Consider the following 20087-nt stretch of genomic DNA (forward strand, 5'->3'; position numbering starts at 1 on the left):
CAACCTAGGTGAAGTATATAAGAGTACTCACTGTTCTATTCTTTCCACTTTTCAGTCAGTTACATGTTTTTCAAAATCAAAATTAAGGGCAAAAATTCCAAAAAAGAAAAACACAGCAATGAGAGCAGAGACTCTCACTTTGAAACTGTCCATGGTGGTAGATAAAAATCTAGACTTCTCAGCCAGGTGCGGTGGCTCATGCCTGTAATCCCAGCACTTTGGGAGGCTGAGTTGGGTGGATCATCTGAGGTTGGGAGTTCAAGACCAGCCTGACCAACATGGAGAAACCGTCTCTATTAAAAATACAAAAAATTAGCCTGGCATGGTGGCGCACACCTGTAATCCCAGCTACTGGAAGGCTGCAGCAGGAGAATTGCTTGAACCTGAAAAGGGGAGGTTGCAGTGAGCCGAGATTGTGCCACTGCACTCCAGCCTGGGCAAAGAGTGAAACCCTGTCTCAAAAGAAGAAAAAAACAAAAACTGGACTTCTTAGACGTTGTGCTGCAGCTGGTAGGCCACCAGCATACAAGTCTGGCTCTCTCACACCACCATGGCCCACAACATACATGTGTTATCATTATCTTCATGTCCAAATCTGGCCAGCAACTTCAGCCACCCCTTTGGGAAGAAGCTACATCAGTATCACTTTCCAGATGATTACAAGCATTTGCCAGTAGCCCATAAATAATGACCATCTGCATTATGGAAAAATAACAAATGATTTGAAGCTGCAATGTAGTCCTATGTTAGCCTCAGAATTTCTTTTTCTTTTTATTGAGACAGGGTCTCACCTGTCATTCAGGCACGATCACGGCTAACTGCAGCCTTGACCTCCTGGGTTCAGGTGATCCTCCTCCCTTAGCCTCCTAAGTAGCTGGGACCACAGGCATGTGTCACCATGCCTGGCTTTTTTTTTTTTAAGAGATGGGGTCTTGCTATGTTGCCCAGGCTGGTCATGAACTCCTGAGCTCAAGTGATCCATTTACCTTGGCCTCCCAAAGAGCTGGGATGACAAATGTGAGCCACTGCACCTGCCAGCCTCAGAATTTCTAATGAAGGATTATATCTGTATTGTAATTCTAGATCAACTCATCTTAGAATGTGTCTCTTGGACAATTCAAATCTTTCAAGAAAAAAACTTCTCAGCTACTACAATACCCTGTTTCTGTACCACTTAAATGAAATATAATCCCTTTCCTCTTGTTTGAAAGTTAAAAATGAACAAAACAGGCAATTTATTAATAAATCTACACATTACCAATATTTTCCTCATTAAAGTTCACAGCCTTCCTCTTACCATTGAGAATTACAGTATTTAGTTTCTACCTAGCAAAATTTTCTTTGAAGAGCGCCTTGATTTAGGCTAACTCCCAGGGACGTATGCCATCGGAGAAACCAGAAATAACCAAAATGTCCAAAACAGAGGGATGATAAGACTATAAAGTATTAACCTAAGGGGATACGGTGCAGTTAAATGACATATAAAAGCTATGTTGAAATATACAAACCATGTAGACACATTTTAAAATATTTATTTTATTTATTTTATTGAAACAGAGTCTTGACACGATCTTGGCTCACTGCAACCCCTACTTCTTGGGTTCAAGCAATTCTCTTGTCCCAGCCTCTTGAATAGCTGGGATCATAGGCACCTGCCACCAATGCCCAGCTAATTTTTTTTCTTTTGAGACGAAGTTTCACTCTTGTTGCCCAGGCTGGAGTGCAATGGCACAATCTTGGCTCACTGCAATCTCTGCCTCCTGGGTTCAAGCAATTCTCCTGCCTCAGCCTCCTGAGTAGCTGAGATTACAGGTGTCCACCACCATGCCCAACTAATTTTTTGTATTTTTAGTAGAGTCAGGGTTTTACCATGTTGGCCAGGCTGGTCTTGAACTCCTGAGCTCAGGTGATCTGCCCACCTCAGCCTAATCCCAAAGTGCTGGGATTACAGGTGTGAGCCACTGCGCCTGGCCCTAATTTTTGTACTTTTAGTAGAGATGGGGTTTCACCATGTTGGCCAGGCTGGTCTTCAACTCTTGGCCTCAAGTGATCCACCCGCCATGACCTCCCAAACTGCTGGGATTATAGGTGCGAGCCATCCCACCTGACCCATAGACAGATTCTTTTTATAGTAGAAATAAAAGCATGTTAAATGAAAAGTAAATACAACACGTATGCAAGAGAACAAACAGAGAAACGTCAAAGGGGAATGTAAACAGTAGTTACATTTAGGTGAAGGAGAGTTCTGGTACAATTTTTTTAAAGTTTTTGATTAAATTTTGTTTAAGATGTAAAACTTGAAATATAAGGCCGGGTGCGGTGGCTCACGCCTGTAATCCCAGCACTTTGGGAGGCCGAGGCGGGTGGATCACGAGGTCAAGAGATCGAGACCATCCTGGTCAACATGGTGAAACCCCGTCTCTACTAAAAATACAAAAAATTAGCTGGGCATGGTGGCCGGCACCTGTAGTCCCAGCTACTCAGGAGGCTGAGGCAGGAGAATTGCCTGAACCCAGGAGGCAGAGGTTGTGGTGAGCCGAGATCGCGCCATTGCACTCCAGCCTGGGTAACAAGAGCGAAACTCCGTCTCAAAAAAAAAAAAAAAACCTTGAAATATAAATTTAATAATCAACGGGGAATTGATACTATTGGCTATCCCACAGGAACCAAGTTTAAAGAGACATGAAAACATAGAAAGATTTCCTAACATGATAATATCCAGGTTATGACACTGTCTTACCTGGATAGCTCAAGTAGTGATTTAAGACTGTTAATAACAGATTAATTTGTAATTCTGACATCTATTTATATACATTTGTGGCTCTCTTTCATCTTTGATATGACTAAGCAAACTGGTACCAACTGCAAATAGAATGAAATACACAGAAAGCCACTCCCAGTGGTACTAGAATTTCTTTAAAATAGTACGCTTTCTAGCTGGGCATGGTGACTCACACCTGCAGTCCAAGCTACTCAGGAGGCTGGGCTGGGAGCACTCCCAGGAGGTCAAGGCTTCAGTGAGCTATGATCACGCCACTGTGCTCAAGCCTAGGCCACAAAGCGAGACCCCATTACTAAACACAAACAAAGAAACAAACCAACCTATCTTTTACCTCTAATCACATGCCTGAACACGGCTGGCTTATGTGAAGGCCCTTGACAGTTCAAGCCTAACAATGCAAGGCCTCTAGAAAGCTATCATGACAGAGCAGATCACAGGAAACCTCAGCTGTTGGTTCCTAACTTCGCTGCTACTCAAAGGCCAAGAGAAGGGGGGTAAGGGGGAATCTTCCTGTTTTGTTGATACCAGTTAATTCTGTGCCAAGAACCTATACCTAAAACCAATGCAGAGTTTGTATTCCCCCTGGATTCTTCATTACCTCAAGAAAGGGAAACAGATCAGAGCAGTTTCCAAGAACAGAGGCACTGCAGGGCAATCTTGCCAAGGAGGCCCTGAGATATTTCTCCCTCTACTGATCTCTATGTCTTCTATGTACATCAACACAAACTCCACCCAATGATCTCTGCCATCAACAGTAAATCTAGGGAAGAGACCAAAAATGCCTTTTAAAATCACACCCCTATCCACCGAACCCAAACTAAATGCAGACTATGGCCTTTTGCTTCATTTTCCAGGCAGCTGTGTTTCTTTAATTTGCCAGGAATTAAAATCTGTTTCATTTTTACTTAGACATAACTTGAATATAAGTAACTTCAAATAAAATAAATATTGAACTTAATATGTTTTCGTTAAAACAATAGAAAACTGAAATCTCTTTTAAGAGAGAAATGCCTCATCAGCTAGTTAGTTCCCTTGTTTGCTTACTGAGTGATATGAAACCCACCTACAGCTTTCTGAAAATAATCCCAAAGTGTGGGGTGTCCTATACCTATGTTTAAGTAAAACAAGTTCTGCAGAAAAAGTGGATCCAACAAGTAGCAGGTTTGTTAAGAAGCTAAATCTTGGCCAGGTGTAGTGGCTCACACCTGTAATCCTGGCACTTTGGGAGGCTGAGGCAGGAAGGAGGATCACCTGAGTTCAGGGGTTCCAGACTAGCCTGGGCAATATATCAAGGCTCTGTCTTTACAAAGAAAGCAAAACAAAAAGTAGTAGTGTGTGGTGGCTCACCCTATAGTCTTAGTTACTTGGGAGGATGAGGCGGGAGAATCTCTTGAGCCCAGGAGTTAGCAGCTGCAGTGAGCTATGATTGCGCCACTGCATGCCAGATGAACGACAGAGCCAGACACTGTCTCTAAAAGAAAAAAAAGGTATGAAAAAAAAGAAGGAACAGCTAATTCTGGGCCAGGCACAGCCATTCATGACTGTAAATCCAGCACTCACTCTGGAGGCCAAGATGGGAAGATCAACTAGGCCAGGAGTTTGAGACAAGCCTAGGCAACATAGGACGACTCCATCTCTACAAAAAATTTAAAAATTAGACTGGTGTGGTGGGGCATGCCTGTAGTTCTAGCTACTCAGGAGACAGGCAGCAGGATTGCCTAAGCCTAGGAGTTCAAGGCTGTTGTGAGCCATGATCGTGCTGCTGCACTCCAGCCTGGGTGACAGAGTGAGACTGAGATCTTATCCTTAAAAAAAAAACAAGCCCAGCGTGGTGGCTCACCCCTGTAATCCCAGCACTTTGGGAGGCTGAGGCAGGAAGATCACGAGGTCAAGAGATCAAGATCACCCTGGTTAACATGGTGAAACCCCGTCTCTACTAAAATTACAAAAATTAGCTGGGAGTGGTGGTGCATGCCTGCAGTTCCAGCTACTCAGGAGGCTGAGGCAGGAGAATTGCTTGAACCTGGGAGGCAGAGGTTGCGGTGAGCTGAGATCACGCCATTGCACTCCAGCCTGGGTAACAAGAGCGAAACTGTTTTCAAAAAACAAAAACACCTTATGCTAATTCTGAGAAGAAATTACATTTAAATGAGAGTTCGTGTCTTATCAAATCAAAATGTCTGTCCTGCTAGGAAAGAAAAAGGACAGCTATCGAGGTATAAAAAGCAATACCATTACCAGGACATTGCACGTTAAGATGAATTAAAATTGTGCACAAAATAACTGTCCACATTTTACACAGCACTCACAGTGGGACTCTGCAATAAAGAGCAGTTATTTTTGCTAAAGCAAACTACTTTTTCTGGTAACAGACTGTCTCTCAGTATACCTCTACTAGGATATCTACATACAACTTAGCATGGAACGTGAATGCATGTCCCTATAACACACGACAGATGCCTTGAAAGCCTCCCGCCTCTTAACTAACGGCTTCTGCTGCCAGGCATGAGCCAGGATAACGGCAGACCCCTTCTGTGTATAAGTCTTTCACGGAGCCACTGTTACCGGAAGAAGCAAAGAGCAACGATTTCCTTCCAAAAGGTCAGCTGCCTCAGACAGGCCAAACAGAAAGCAGCGAATTCTTGCCAACTTCCCCTCTGTTTCTGCAGCTGGTACGCAATAGCATTTAGTTTCCAGTAAAGCTCCCTAGAAAAACAAAGCTAACGTGAGACCCAGAATCTGAGCAATGTCAGCGTCTCGGGTGACTGAATGAAAGGCAGTAAGATCATATGGAGCTACACTTTTTAAACAGTGGTGGAAATGTTAGGAAGGTGAGATTAAACATGAGGAAAAGGGCAGGACTGGAACCATCTAGATTTTATACCAATGCTCCAGAAGTTTCCATCTAAAAATAAGATGGTGGGCCGGGTGTGGTGGCTCAGGCCTGTAATCCCAGCACTTTGGGAGGCCAAGGCCGGTGGATCACTTGAGGTCAGGAGTTTGAGACCAGTCTGGCCAGCATGGTGAAACTCCGTCTCTATCAAAAATAGAGGTGGCACGTGACTGTAATTCCAGCTCCTTGGGAGGCTGAGGCACAAGAATCGCTTGAACCTGGGAGGCAGAGGTTACACTGAGCCAAATCACGACACTGCACTCCAGCCTGGATGACAGAGTGAGATTCCATCTCAAAAATAATAAAAATAAGATGGTATTTTAGAGATAATAAATGCAACAACAGATAAGGTCCCTAATGGACTGATATAAAAAGAATAAATTTTGAAATGTAAACTCAGTCATTGTCCAACATGCTAGGGCACTGGAGGGTTCAATGCTGGCAACCGGTAGGCATATATACAATGAATATATGTTTCTTAGGTTAGACATGGAGAAAAGACTTTTATAAAACACATCAACGAAAAGGGGAAGAGGATAGAAAATAAGATTTTTTTTTTTTTGAGACAGGGTCTCACCCTGTTGCCCAGGCTAGAGTGCAGTGGTGCGATCTCAGCTCACTGCAACCTCCGCCTCCCAGGCTCTAGCAATCCTCTTGCCTCAGCCTCTTGAGTGGCTGGGACCACAGGTGTGTGCCACTACACCTGGCTAATATTTTGTATTTTTGGTAGAAACGTAGTTTAATTATGTTGCCCAGGCTGGTCTCGAACTCCTGAGCTCAAGCGCTCCACCCACCTCAGCCTTCCAAAGTGCTAGGATTACAGGTGCGGGCCACTGCGCCAAAGCCTCACTTTTTAATTAGGAGTGGGTTTTTTTTCTTTTTTTTTTCCTAGACTGCTCAGCAGGATAATTAAGGTGTTAAACTGCATGAAAGCCTATGCATTCCGTCTTCAAAAGGAGCAAAATTAGACCCTTTTGAGTATAAAAATGAAGGAGAAGGAAGGAAAAATGATGATTTTAAAAGTTTTCTCAATCAGATCAGTTCCCGGCTTAACTAGCTACAAAAAACTTGTGAGAAAATGTGACGGGTTCCTACCAACGCCGGCTCTGTGTGGTTTCTAACTCTTTAGACACCAGGCTTTTTGTGAGACAAGCTCTTGTTCTAAAAAGTTTGGGCTTTGATGATGGAGAGTATTTTAACCCCACTCTGAGAATACCTAGTTTGAAATGAAGACAGTATGGAGTTCAAGGAAAAAAGTCTGAGTTTGTTATGTTAAATTAAGCTACCCACACACCCACACTAGAAACTGCTTTGTGTTGGAAACAAAATAAACTACTTAATTTCCAAGGCCTTTCCTATACTTCATCACCAAACCTTCAATAATAGCAAAGAAGCAAGCATGGGAAATGAGAAAAAGAAAGTACAAGCAGCAGTAGTAACAGAATTACAGAAGCAACAGTAGTAATAAATATCCAAGGAGTTTCACCCACCTTCAGGGTGCAGGCTGTCAACCACAGTGCTTTACTTGTTGAAAATCATTACCTAGCCGGGCGCAGTGGCTCACTCCTATAATCCCAGCACTTTCAGAGGCGGAGGCGGGTGGATCACCTGAGGTCAGGAGTTTGAGACCAGCCTGACCAATATGGTGAAACCTTGTCTCTAAAAGAAAAAAATTTGAAAATCATCACCTAGCCAAATGAGTTTTTCCTGACAGTGATACCTGCAGTTTAAGACTCCTTTATAATACAAGCCACAAAGTGAATTATCACAAAATGCAACTCACAAATGGATACAAAAAGATTATCTGACAACCCCAAAAAAGGCTTTAAGTAAGACTCCCTTCCCTGAGGGCTATAGAGCATCAAGAAGACAAACCTTCAAACACAACCAAAGGAAGCCGTATTTGGGGAGTGAAGGTTCACCTTTCTTCTTTTAAGTCCATCAGAAATTAGCCAAAAGCTTTAGATTGTAAAAGTCAGTGGGAGGAGAATAACGATAACTGTCCTGGGGGTGGGTAACTTTCCCATAAGGCCAAAACCTAGATCCTGACCACTTGTGGTCAGAATTAGAAATGGCTGTAATCCCAGCTACTCAGGAGGATTGCCTGAACCCAGGAGGTGGGTTCATTTCCTATAAGAAGCTGAGTTGTGGCCAAGCGCAGTGGCTCACGCCTATAATCCCAGCACTTTGGGAGGCTGATGCGGGCAGATCACAAGGTCAGGCATTCAAGACCAGTCTGGTCAATATGGTGAAACCCCATCGCTACTAAAAACACAAGAAAATTAGCTGGGTGTGGTGGCATATGCCTGTAATCCCAGCTACTCCGGAGGCTGAGACATGAGAAAAGGTTGAACCCAGGAGGCAGAGGTTGCCATGAGCTAAGATTGTGCCACAGCACTCTAGCCTGGGCGACAGAGCGAGACTCCATCCCCCACCCCAAGAAAAAGCTGAGTTGTTAACTTTGTTATAATTGTTTGCAAATTCCTTAATGGGTTTCCGTTAGTTACATTATTACCCATCACCAATATCATCTGAAACTCAGATTTTCTTTTTTTTTTTTTTTGAGACAGGGTTTCGCTCTTGTTACCCAGGCTGGAGTGCAATGGCCCAAGCTCGGCTTACCGCAACCTCCACCTCCTGAGTTCAGGCAATCCTCCTGAGTAGCAGGGATTACAGCCATGCGCCACCATGCCCAGCTAATTTTTGTATTTTTAGTAGAGACAAGATTTCACCATGTTGACCAGGATGGTCTCGATCTCTTGACCTTGTGATCCACCCACCTTGGCCTCCCAAAGTGCTGGGATTACAGGCGAAACTCAGGTTTTCTAATGGCGGAAAACATTTCAGGTTTTCTAATGGTGGAAAACATTTCGCATACACGGGGCAGTATCATTAATACAAATGAGAAAACAAACTGCAAAGCACTCCAAAGTGTAAGACAGGCTAACAAAGGATACTGAAGTTAGCTGCCATCTGGATACCTGTTCACATGATACCAATAACTCAACATCAACTTACCTGATGCTACTGTGCATGGGGTCGCAGATGAGGTATACGTGATAAATTCCTATTGTAACTGACACGTTAAAATGAAAATATACAAATAACTATGTTACTGTTGTTGATGTGCATTAAATATGAGCCAATGCTAGGAGATCATCTGGGTTCTCCAAGCCATGCCATCAAGAAATAGAAACTCTGATACAGAAGGCAACTTCTGAATTTAACAGTGCTGTGTAATATGTCTAGGGGAAAATTGGGACAAGGACACCTGGCAGTTCCATACTCCCATGAAAGGTGCCTCACACAATCTTTAGCACCTTAGCTAGAAATAGAATCAATACAGTGTATCCAATGTCTCTGATCATTTTGATCCTTTTTTTTGTTTTGTTTTTTTGAGACAGAGTCTTGCTCTGTTGCTCAGGCTACAGTAAAGTGGTACGATCTCGGCTCACCACAACCTCCACCTCCTGGGTTCAAGCTATTCTCCTGCCTCAGCCTCCTGAGTAGTTGGGGCTACAGGTGTGTGCCACCATGCCCAGCTAATATATACCTTTTTTTTGTATTTTTTAGTAGAGACAGGGTTTCACGACATTGGCCAGGGTGGTCTCGATCTCTTGACCTCGTGATCTGCCAGTCTCAGCCGCCCAAAGTGCTGGGATTATAGATGTGAGCCACTGTGCCTGGCTGATCATCCTATTTTCAGGATGGGATGTTTTCCTCCTCTAGAATTAGAATTTACCCTACACTCCGGGCATAAGAACAAAAGCAACTGAGTTATCTGCTGCCCGACTAATAGACTGTAAGCCATCCTAGATCGAGGACCATGTCTCTCTCATTCATTTTTATTTCCTTAATATAGTACTTAATACATGATTGGTATTCAGTAATTGTGTATTAAATACAATTTTTGTAGACCTTCATGTTACAGAAAGAACCTATATTGGGGGAAATGGATAGTAGGTCAGTTATTTCCTTCAGGATATTTTTAACACTGTGGAGGTCATTAACTTGAATCCTTATAACAGGAATAATGGGAATGAATCACACTTTATAGAAACCATGACGGAGGCTTTGACTCATCATTAGTGTTAATCAAGGTAAACATAAGAGCAAGTAGTGCCACCTTCATAAACATCGTGACAAGTTTGTAAAATAGAGCTAACACTTTACGGCCTCAGTTTCAAAGAGAATAATTACATGAAATATGATGATGCTAAGATGAGCTGAAATGCCAAAGAAAGCATCTTCTCTGAGCAAACTAACCTTTCTTTTAATTATATCTCAAGAAAGAAGCTGAGTATAAATGAGAAGCACATTTGTCAACAATTCACTCCTTCAGTTACCATGTATGCCACTAACCACAATCCAGAAAGATTTATGATCATGCCAAAACAAAATGATGAGGTTCTGTACCCAGAATGTAGATTAATGTTAGAAAGATGACTCAGGACTAATGGTATCAGTCTGATAGACACTGAACCTCCTTCTTTCCCTTTTTTTAATCTCTGTGAGTCCTTCAACTACAAGACAGAATGCCAACTCAGGAAGATAATTCAGTAAACACAGCCACCTTTGACTATTTTTTATCTAAGATGTATTTCCATGTAGCAAAGTAAATTGAGCAAATGAAAATATAGTCTTGACTTGCTATGGATGTCCTCTATCTCTGCCAAAAATGACAAGCTGCTTGCTCAAAAGTTGTCACTAATTAGCAGCTGCTGCTGAAAGAAAACCAAAGTAAGTGCCAATAAAAGCATATTGAACTGAACGAGGGCCCTATGACAAGAAATGGGAAATGCAAAAACTATTTGTCACTAGTAAACTTACATAAATACTAGCAATCCAAATTTGGGAGAAGTAGGGGCAGGGGAATAATGGCAATACATGTCTATTCGTATTTAAACAGGAAGGACTGAAAGAGTCTCCTAACATCCAAAAGTCAGAAATAGCAAGTTACTGGTGTTGCTAAATTCTATCACAACCATATCCACCTCTCCAACAGGAGCCAATCTTGGTTTTGGATGATGATTATTATTTTTGGAAACAGAGTCTTGTTCTGTGGCTCAGACTGGAGAGCAGTGGCATGAATAGAACTCACTGCAGCCTCTGACTCCTGGCCTCAAGTGATTCTCCTACCTTTGCCTCCCAAAGTGCTGGGATTACAAGCATGAGCCACCGCACCTGGCCTAGTTTTGGATAATTTCTCGTTGTCAATACTTCTGTCTCTGGCACTTTAACACTTGCATTTGTAGACATCATAAAAATAAATTTTAAAAATACCTTTCATATTCTATGGGCTTCAGCCTAAACTGATGGTTCCAAATCTACCTGTTGACACTTCATGTCACAGGCTGAAACTATGAGGTCAAGCAGAAGTGATCTGCCCAATGTAAATGAGCAAAGATACAGTGGTAGAAAATCACTTTACTAGCTCTATTTCAAGAGGCTCTAAAGGAATCCACAACATCCCAGCACTTTGAGAGGCTGAGGCAGGAGGATCACTTGAGGCCAGGAGTTCAAGACCAGCCTAGGCAACACAAGGAGACTTTGTCTCTACAAGATAAAAATAAAATAATTAGGCCGGGCGTGGTGGCTCAAGCCTGTAATCCCAGCACTTTGGGAGGCCAAGGTGGGTGGATCACGAGGTCAAGAGATCGAGACCATCCTGGTCAACATGGTGAAACCCCGTCTCTACTAAAAATACAAAAATTAGCTGGGCATGGTGGCCAGCACCTGTAGTCCCAGCTACTCAGGAGGCTGAGGCAGGAGAATTGCCTGAACCCAGGAGGCAGAGATCGTGCCATTGCACTCCATCCTGGGTAACAAGAGCGAAACTCTGTCTCTAAATAAATAAATAAATAAAATAATTAGCCAGGCATGGTGGTATGTACCTGCAGTCCTAGCTACTCAGGAGGCTGAGGAAGGAGGATGGCTTGAGCTCAGGAGTTTGAGGCTACAGTCAGCCATGATCGCATACTGTACTCTGTCTCTTAAAAAATAATAATAATATCTGAATGTTGACACTAACATTAAAAAGAAAAAAATAATAATAACAAAGTAGTCTACAGCCCAAGATCCTGCTTTAAAGCTAAATTCCAGAGATTACTTTTCAAATCATTCTTCAAAGCTCTCCTCTTTCTCTTTGTTCCTACCAATCAGAACTCCCAATATATTTCTCTTTTTCCTCAACAAGTTAGTTTCTGTCCTTAAAAAAAAAAGTAAGGGCCGAGCGCGGTGGCTCATGCCTGTAATCCCAGCACTTTGGGAGGCCGAGGCGGGCAGATCTTAAGGTCAAGAGACCAAGACCATCTTGACCAACATGGTAAAACCCCATCTCCACTAAAAATACAAAAATTAGCTGGGGGTAGTGGCACACACCTATAGTCCCAGCTACTCTGGAGGCTGAGGCAGGAGAATTGCTTGAATCCAGGAGGCGGAGGTTGCAGTGAGCCAAGATCACGTCACTGCACTCCAGCCGGGTAACAGAGCAAGACTCCATCTCAAAAAAAAAAAAAAAGGATATTTCCCCCTTCATTTTGGTTCTCTTACTCTCTTTTTCTCTCTCCCTCCAGGTGAACTGCTAGAGAGCTATGACTATTTCACCTATATTTGGACTCCTAAGATCAGGTTGTCTCTTTAGCAACTACTCAGAAAAATAAGAATGCAAAAGAAAAATAAGTAAGAAAGAGAGGGAGGGAGGGACAAGCTGGAAGGGAAGGGAAGGAAAAGTAGGGAGAAAGGAATATGTAATGAGAATAGGAAATAAAAAAGAAATGAGTTTCTCAACTGTCATTTCTTAATGACACTACAATCAGAACCTCCCTCGAAGCCGAGGTCCCCTGTGGAGGGTGTGTTTCATTGCCTATATAAATAATTACAACAATGTACCTGTAATTTTGCAGTTCCTAATCAGGCTAGAAGAAGAACAATTTGTTTTATGAAACATGGAGAGAGACTAATCTTTGCTATTACTGTCAGTGCAGCTTTATCAGCAGGACTTGGAGTAGATAAGCCTACAGACATACAGATGAGGAATCACATTTTCAAAGCTTTAATAACCACCCAGTGGTATGCAACAAACTGCGGAATTAACTTGTCTTTGCATACTCATTGCATATGCATCACTGGCCAGGTCCAGGTACAAAGCAAAAACGACTGTGAAGTCTCCAAGCAAAAGGATCATGTTGAAAAAAAAAATAAACACAAAGGGGCAGATAGTGTATGATTCCACTTACATGAGATGCCTCGGGTAGTCAAACTCTAGAAACAGAAAGAATGAATGGCGGCTGTCAGGGCCTTCAGGGACGGGTAAATGGAGAGTTTTCTTCTCATTATTGTTTATTTTATTTATTTTTAAATTTCATTTTTTTATTTTTGAGACAGAGTCTAGCTCTGTCACCCAGGCTGGAGTACAGTGGCATGAGCTTCGCTCACTGCAACTTCTGCCTCCCAGATTCAAGTGATTCTTCTGCCTCAGCCTCCCTAGTTGCTCGGATTACAGGTGCCCACCACCATGCCCAGCTAATTTTTGTATTTTTAGTAGACATGGGGTTTCACCATGTTGGCCAGGCTGGTCTCGAACTCCTGACCTCATGATCCACCTGCCTCAGCCTCCCAGAGTGCTGAGATTACAAGCATGAGCCACCACACCCGGCCTTCTCATTACTGTTTAATGAATACAGAATTTTAGTTTAGGATGATGAAAAAATTCTGGAGATGGATCGGGTGCTGATGGTTGCCCAACAATGTGAATGTGCTTAATGCCACTAAACTGTACTTTAAAATGGTTAAAATGGCCTGGTGCGCCTGTAATCCCAGCACTTTGGGAGGCCAACGTGGGCAGTTCACCTGAGGTCAGAAATTCCAGACCAGCCTGGTCAACATGGTGAACCCCACCTCTACTAAATATACGAAAATTAGCCAGGCATGGTGGCACGTACCTGTAATCCCAGAATCGCTTGAACCCAGGAGGCAGAGGTTGCAATGAGCTGAGATAATGACACTGCACTCCAGCCTGGGTGACACTGTCTCAAAAAAGGTTAAAAATGGTAAATTTTATGATATATATATCCATAATCTTTACAATGGGGGTAAAAAGCCAGTTTTTACCTAATAAACTCACATTTTTTCCATCTTTAATTCTGTAATCCAAAAGAAACAAGATATTTGCTGCCCCCTCTTTTCTCCCCTGGCGCCTCAACCTCAGCCTTTTTTTTTGAGACAGGGTCTTACTCTATGGCCCAGGCTGGTCTCTAACTCCTGGGCTCAAGTGATCTTACTGCCTCAGGCTCCCAAAGTGCAGGGATTACAGGCATGAGCCACTGCGCCCAGCCCGTCTTTTCTTTCTTCCACAGTAAAGAGCACACTTTCAGTCCTTGTGAGGGTTGAAGCTCTCTGGATACAGCTGCTATATTGAGATAAAAGGGAATACAGTAGTCTTTCCTTATCTGAGATTGTTTTCTATGCTTTCTGCTAAGCACAGTCCAGCACAGTAAGATGCAGTATTTTAAAAGACTACGTTCACATACCTTTTATCACAGTACATTGTAATAACTGTTCTATTTTATTATTTATTTATTTTGAGACGGAGTTTTGCTCTTGTTACCCAGGCTGGAGTACAATGGCGTGATCTTGGCTCACCGCAACCTCCGCCTCCTGGGTTCAGGCAGTTCTCCTGCCTCAGCCTCCTGAGTAGCTGGGATTACAGGCACACGCCACCATGCCCAGCTAATTTTTTGTATTTTTAGTAGAGATGGGGTTTCACTATGTTGACCAGGATGGTCTCGATCTCTTGACCTCGTGATCCTCCCACCTCTGCCTCTGCCTCTGCCTCCCAAAGTGCTGGGATTACAGATGTGAGCCACCGCGCCCAGCCAAATACCTTAAAGTATAAATAAATAATTGCGCCCCTACTATACTTTCTAGTTTTTGTTTTTAATCTTCTTTTCTTTATTGCTGTTGGGGGGAAACAGATACCACCTGACAATTGAATCTCACAGATCAATGACAAAGTCTGTGCCTTCAAACCAGTATTTAGAGAGAAGTTTTAAAAGCATCTCCACAACATCAGACTAACAGGGGGATTATTGGCTTTTGTGAAGTCTTGGTGATGCAAAAGCAATTTCTGATAAAACCAGAACATCTGTTCATCTCTGCGGAAAGCTGATCATCTTTACGGAGCTATTGTATGTGCAAAACAAATCGGGTGCAATCAAGGATTCCACAGTTAAGATCACTTAAGTGTGGCACTATTCCAGCTTTGGCTCAGGACATACAGTTTTATTTAGAGGATAACTTTCATGCTTGCCACAATCAAATCAAATCCTTTATCTTTCAAAGATGATTTGCAGATTCAACCTTCAAAAAGCACTAAAAATATAGAGCATGGAGTTAAAAATTCACAATGGGACCACAAACAAATAGCAGTACAGGCTAGCCAATGTTTACTTTCTTCTTTTTCCCACAGAATAAAATATAGGTCAAATTCTACTAAAACAACAAATGCCATCACAGTGAAAACCTAGGTATAGCAAAAATATTTTGAAACACTTAAAAATGCCCGTGTGTGTCTCAATTCAGCACAATATACTTTTGTAGAATCAACATAATGAATTTTAGAAGTGCTGAATCCTAACCACTAGGGAACCAGGAAATTATAATGAATTTTAAATCAAAAGAATGACTCCTTGAAGCAGAACAACTTCGTGTCTGCTCTTTAATTTTCGTATTTAAGGACATATTTTAAATATTTCAAAATAGGCTGTCATAGTATATTTGGAAGAAAGGAATTTGTTTCCCTTTATGGAAATTATCCTCAAATTTATTGAGGAATAATTTACATTCAGTAAACTACATCAGGATGTATTCAATGTTATAATGAACCTACTTTTTACCTACAGTAAAATAAAAGGGGTCCCTGAAGTCCACCCATTAGTAAAAGTTATTGAATGGTTTATTTAATGTTAAAAGGTTAGCTGGGCGTGGTGGCTCATGCCTATAATCCCAGCACTGTGGGAGGCCGAGGCGGGCGGATCACCTGAGGTCAGGAGTTTGAGACCAGCCTGACAACATGGCGAAACCCCATCTCTACTAAAAATGCAAACATCAGCTAGGTGTGGTGGCACACCCAAATGATATTTCCCAAATAGCCTGTAATCCCAGCTATTTGGGAGGCTGAGGCATGAGAATCTCTTGAACCTGGGAGATGAATGATGTGGTGATCCAACATCATGCCACTGCACTCCAGCCTGGGTGACAGAAGGAGACTCTGTCTCAAAAAAAAAGAAAAAAAAAAAAACCATTAAATTAAGACAAACTAAGTAGGTAGTGGGCTTCTACCTAGATACCAGGATCTCTCTACCTGTCTCCCTTCCAAAGCTCCATTTGTTCAGTATTCCTCACATGGTGGAGTTACCAGTCATGGTGGTAACCTGGCAGTTTAGGGAAGCTACGACCTCACCTAAAGGGAACTAATAATTACTCCCCTCTCTTAGGTGTCTCCTAAGACTATAGCAACACTGCCACAGGGGTGGGGGGTGGGGGAATTTATTTTGAAAGGAAAAATTTCATCTGTAAGTAGAGCTCCAATTTTAGGCATCAACTTGATGTATTTCATAAACATGAAGAGTCGCTAAGACCAAAAGGTGAGTATGATTCTTTTCTAGACAAACTCAGTTTCAAAAATGAAGTAAAACAACACTCTGAAACAAAACAAAAACAGCAAAATACCCTGCCTAAAAGTGATTTCACAGTTGAGGTATATCTAAAATAGGGTGGGCTGTTTATTTATTTATTATTTTTTAATACCACCCCAGAACATGCCACATTATGGGCTGTTTATTTTTATTTAGATTTTTTTTTCAGAGATGGAATCTCACTACGTTGCCCAGGCTGACCTGAAACTCCTGGGCTCAAGCAATCCCACCGTGGCCTCCCAAAGTGTTGGGATCACAGGCATGAGCACCTGGCCAGAGAGGACTGTTCTACTCCCAAGAAATGAGAGGTCCTCTGAAAGCAGGAGCTCCAAGGACATGTGTAATGCTTCAGCCATGCAAGGGTGCAGCAGTTTTCAAACAAGAGGGTGTATCTGTGGATATCTGGGTGTGTCTCGGGGGTGGGGGTCTGGTAGGAAGCTTCAAGGGCATCACTTTCTTTGGGTAAGAGACACTTTTGTTCCCTACAGAGCAGTGGCTTCAAGTTTCCACAGGGCAAGAGACACCCTATTTTTTCTGAGATGCGAGTCTCACTCTGTTGCCCAGGCTAGAGTGTAGTGGCGTGATCTCAACTCACTGCAACCTCCGCCTCCCGGGTTCAAGCAATTTTCCTGCATCAGCTTCCTGAGTACCTGGGACTATGGGCACGCATGCCCAGATAATTTTTGTATTTTTAGTAGAGATGGGGTTTCATCATGTGGACCAGGATGGTCTCGATCTCTTGACCTCATGATCCGCCTGCCTCGGCCTCCTAAAGTGCTAGGATTACAGGCATGAGCCACTGTGCTAGGCCTGTTTTGTTTTATTAAGTTCCAGGATACATGTGCAGGATGTGCAGGTTTGTTACATAGGTAAACGTGCCATGGTGGTTTGCTGCATCAAGCGACGCTATTTGTATTTGCAGATTGTAAGCCAGATGTTATAAAGCAGGAGACAGCCTATATTTCACTTCCTTTCGTCAGAAGGCCTGTAACCACACTGCCACCATAGCCGCTAGCAGCATGTGCCACCTAAGCACTTGAAATGTAGCTAGTGGGACTGGGGAACTCAGCTGCAAATGTTGTTACTTTAATTAACTTAAATGTAAACCTAGAAACTGGTCTTCAACTTAATACTTGGAAAACCCTTCAGTATGTTTGGAACAACTTGAGTATACGAATCAACTTTATCAACTAAAAGTTTTATAAAATCTCAACGCAGTTCATGCATTTCTGGTGAAAATTTGATGGCTAAATTGAGAGACTTTCTAAGTGCAAAATACACACCAGATTTTGAAGGATTTGTACAAAAAAAAGGAATGTAAAATATCTGTGTTTTTGTGGGGTTTATTTATTTATTTTTGAGACAAGGTCTCATTCTGTTGCCCAGGCTGGAATGCAGTGGCATGAACACGGCTCACTGCAGCCTTAACTTCTTGGGCTCAAGTGATCCTCCCACCTTGGTCTCCTGAGTGGCTGGGACTACAGGTGCACGTCACAAATGCCCAGCTAATTTTTTTTTTTTTTGCTAGTGACTGAATCTCACTATGTTGCCCAGGCTGGTCTTGAACTCCTGGACTCAAGTGATCCTCCTGCCTTGGCTTGCCAAATTGGCTCAATATACCACATTAATCAATAATTTTTATATTAATCACATGTTGAAATGATAGTTTTTAATATATTAAATATATTGTTAAAATTAATTTTATTTGTTATTTTTACTTTTTATTGTGATACAGACTAAGAAAATTACAATTGGGACTCACATCCATTGGGGTGGTTTTCCTAGGCATGTCTTGATCACTAGACCAGAAAAGACTACATAAAAGTTCAACATTTTGGCCGGGTGCACTGGCTCACACCTGTAATCCCAGCACTTTGGGAGGCTGAGATGTGTGGATCACCTGAGGTCAGGAGTTCGAGACCAGCCAGGCCAACATGGTGACACCCCATCTTTATAAAATATATATATATATATATATATATTTTTTTTTTTTTTTTAAAAGCTTCCTGGTCAACAAGGTGAAACCCCGTCTCTCCTAAAAATACAAAAATTAGCTGGGCATGGTGGTGTGTGCCTGTAGTGCCAGCTACTCGGGAGGCTGAGGCAGGAGAACTGCCTGAACCCAGGAGGCGGAGGTTGCGGTGAGCCGAGATCATGCCATTGCACTCCAGTCTGGGTAACAATAGCAAAACTCTGCCTCAAAAAAAAAAAAAAAAATTTCAACATTTTGCTATACAAAAATGTGAAATACTATATAAACTTATAAGCCAAAAAATAAAAATGGCAGAAAATCATTTCTAATATGTTAGGCAAAAGAGCTTTGGGAAGACTCAAACACCTGTAATACAAAAGCAAACTAATGAAATAAAAAGGCATATCGAAAAGAAACAAAATGGCCAATAAACATATGAAAGCAATGTCTCATCTTGATAGAAATCAAAGAAATGCAAACAAATACGAGAGACTGGCAAAGATGAAACGGCTGCCAATACTCGATTACGGAGGATGTGGGGAAATCGCCATCACCTTCATGCACTGTTTATTGGTGAGCAGGCAGGTTCATCTTTTTGGAGGGCAGATTGGCACTATTTATGCAAATGACTCAGCAATTACAATTCTAGAATGTACAGAAGATGGTCCCATAAATGTGAAAAAATCTATTACAATTCTAGAATGTACAGAAGATGGTCCCATAAATGTGAAAAAATCTACGCCATCTAAGAATTTGCAGTGTTGTTTATAAAAGTAAAAAAACTGGACAAGCCTGACCAACATAGAGAAACACCATCTCTACTAAAAATACAAAATTAGCCAGGTGTGGTGGTACATGCCTGTAATCCCAGCTACTGACTGGGATTACCTGGAGGCCAGGTCAGGAAAATCACTTGAACCTGGGAGGCAGAGGTTGCGGTGAGCTGACATGGTGCCATTGCACTCCAGCCTGGGCAACAAAAGCAAAACTCCGCCTCAAAAAAAAACAAAACATAACTGGAAATAACCTAAATATCTATTAATAGATATGAATGATTATAATTTTGGGAGGGCTGTACAATGGGACACAGACTTTAAAAATGTTGAAGTAGATTGATATTTATTGAGATCCCAGAAAAACAAGCTCCCAAACAAGATCAGGCTAGAGGTTTGTTTTAACCATAAATTTGGATTATTTGTTATCTCTTCTCCATATTCCCTCACCTCGATTACTTTTGTTCAGGAACAGCCGGTCACTCAGAGTAGGGGATCTTAAGTCCATTAATTCCTTAAAATGTATGCAAAACTGTATGTGTATGTATATTTTACCAGGAAGAGACCCAATGATTTTATCAGTCCTGATCCCCAAACAGTTAGGAACCACTAGATATATATAGTTTAATAGAGCAAATTGTTGCCTAACGGCTTTAATTACAGGTGGCTCACACCTGTAATCCCAGCACTTTGGGAGGCTGAGGCAGGCGGGTCCCCTGAGGGCAGGAGTTTGAGACCAGCCTGACCAACATGGTGAAACCCTGTCTCTACTAAAAATACAAAATTAGCTGGGCGTGGTGGCACATGCCTGTAATCCCAGTTACTTGGGAAGCTGAGGCAGGAGAATAGCTTGAACCTGGAGGCAGAGCTTGCAGCGAGCTGAGATCGCACCATTGCACTCCAGCTTGGGTGACAGAATAAAACACCATCTCAAAAAAAAAAAAAAAAACCCATTATGTGATTGTACAGC

The 20087-nt window shown here is 42.2% G+C and overlaps 1 protein-coding gene across 5 annotated transcripts in view; it reads right to left on the reverse strand.

Annotated features, from left to right (window-relative positions):
- Window positions 1-20087, reverse strand: part of STAT5B (signal transducer and activator of transcription 5B) — a 91833-nt gene that overhangs the window by 44831 nt on the left and 26915 nt on the right. For 2 of the 5 annotated variants that reach the window (XM_078374427.1, XM_054257105.2), the window contains exon 2: window positions 7166-7334. The exons of the other annotated variants lie outside the window; for them this stretch is intronic. The gene's annotated coding sequence lies outside the window, so the exon portion shown is untranslated. The remainder of the gene's footprint in view (window positions 1-7165; window positions 7335-20087) is intronic. 5 annotated transcript variants of the gene reach the window in all.

Source organism: Callithrix jacchus, chromosome 5, assembly GCF_049354715.1.
Source record: "Callithrix jacchus isolate 240 chromosome 5, calJac240_pri, whole genome shotgun sequence".
Taxonomy (NCBI): domain Eukaryota; kingdom Metazoa; phylum Chordata; class Mammalia; order Primates; family Cebidae; genus Callithrix; species Callithrix jacchus.